At 34.1% G+C, this 1,687-nt stretch overlaps 1 non-coding gene across 1 annotated transcript in view; it reads left to right on the top strand.

The window, feature by feature from the left end:
* Positions 1-1,608: 1,608 nt before the first annotated feature.
* LOC117577115 (small subunit ribosomal RNA) overlaps positions 1,609-1,687 on the top strand; it is a 1,998-nt gene continuing 1,919 nt past the window's right edge. Inside the window, exon 1 of the ribosomal RNA XR_004573029.2 lies at positions 1,609-1,687. This exon is cut by the window's right edge and continues 1,919 nt beyond it. This is a non-coding gene — a ribosomal RNA (small subunit ribosomal RNA).

The raw sequence follows: 1,687 nt of genomic DNA, 5'->3' as shown, positions 1-1,687 counted from the left end.
GGTGGCTTGATCTCCTTGGGTGCTTTTTCCTCTTGGTCATGCTTTTTGGATGTCTTAGGAGCAGCTGGTGTCTCTTCGTAATCATCACTAGAATCTGTTTCATCATCGTCCTCAGATAGGATTCCGAATGAGTTATTTTTAAGTCTGCTTATTAATGCAGCTCTGGCTGCCTCGCTGGTGCTGGCCTTGTCCTCCTTATCGGCTTTTTTGGCATTCTTGCGCTTTATTTCTCCAGGCTCGGAGTCGCTGGAGTCACTATTTTTATATTTGATGTTGCCCTTCTTTCTAGGCGGCTGGGCTTGCCAGCTCATGGTGAGAAACTGACGCGAATTCGAATTTTGAAGGAGTTCGAAATTCGCGCCAAGCGTTGATGTTTTGCTATTTCAATGGTTCGTGTCTTGGGTGATGTTTGCGACTTTGCTAAACAGCTGACACCGACACAGCGTTTGTGTCCTTGCTATATCGATGGTTCGTGACTTGGATAGCGTTGATGTTTTTGCTATTTCGATGGTTCGTGTCTTGAGTGATGTTCGCGACTTTGCTAAAAAGCTGATACCGAGCTTTTAGCTTTAGAGTCTTATAAGCTTGGAACTTTTTCACGCAGCGGCTCACGACTTGGGTAAAGTTCGAACAGCTGTGATCAAGCTTTAAAGCTCGATAGCTTCAAAAGCTTGGAAAATTTTCCACGCACGTGGTTATTTTTGCAATTGGAGAAACTCGATTTTTCACAATATTAAGAGTGTCACTGTCACTAAATTATTCGCACTTTGTTGCATTTATGATCCCACACAGGGAAATCTAAATTCCGTCTCTGTCGGTAATGTTTTTATAGGTTTCTATGGTTCTCACACGGAGCACACACGGAGGCACGTCTGTTCACTTCGAAAGTTCGATCGCGACTAAAACCTATACATGGTGGCAGTGTGTGCTCATCACGTATATATGTATTGGATGCATATATTTCAGTTTGCATATTAAGTAATAATTATGTTATTATTAATTAATTATTAGTCTCATCCGATATAAAAATTGATACTATTATATGGTTATATAATTATTACTATTATATAAGCATATAATGTATTAAATGTCTTTTTCAAAAGAAGACGGTGTTTCGTAGCTAAAGAATTAATATTTTGTGAATAATTGAAAAATCCTCTAGGACACTATTGTGGACGGAGGTTTTTACTAATATATAATATTGTCTACACGTAAATGCAGAATTAGATAAAATTATCAATTTGTCATCAAAATAAAATAATTTTTTTATTCAATTAATTGAATTTAAATTATAAATATGCATGTGTGATATAATATATTTAGTAAGTTGAAATAAAATGATATTTTTGAACGATTATATGCATATATATTTTATATATAAGTATATATATTTATATAAACAATTGTGAATTATAACTAGCGAACGTGAATGCTATCTAATTATGGCCACATTCGTATAGTACATGTCAAGTATAACATATATATATATACAATTATTGAATATTATCGTTTGTTATTCAAAAATATTTGTGAGTTGTCATGTATTTTACATATTTGAAGATTTATGTAATTATATTTTAAATATATTTACATAATGAAATGAACATTATTCTGGTTGATCCTGCCAGTAGTTATATGCTTGTCTCAAAGATTAAGCCATGCATGTCTAAGTACACACGAATTAATA

This window comes from Drosophila albomicans, unplaced genomic scaffold, assembly GCF_009650485.2.
Source record: "Drosophila albomicans strain 15112-1751.03 unplaced genomic scaffold, ASM965048v2 utg000346l_pilon, whole genome shotgun sequence".
NCBI lineage: Eukaryota > Metazoa > Arthropoda > Insecta > Diptera > Drosophilidae > Drosophila > Drosophila albomicans.
Note: the sequence above shows the minus strand (reverse complement) of the source record. Positions and strands in the feature narration are given on the sequence as shown.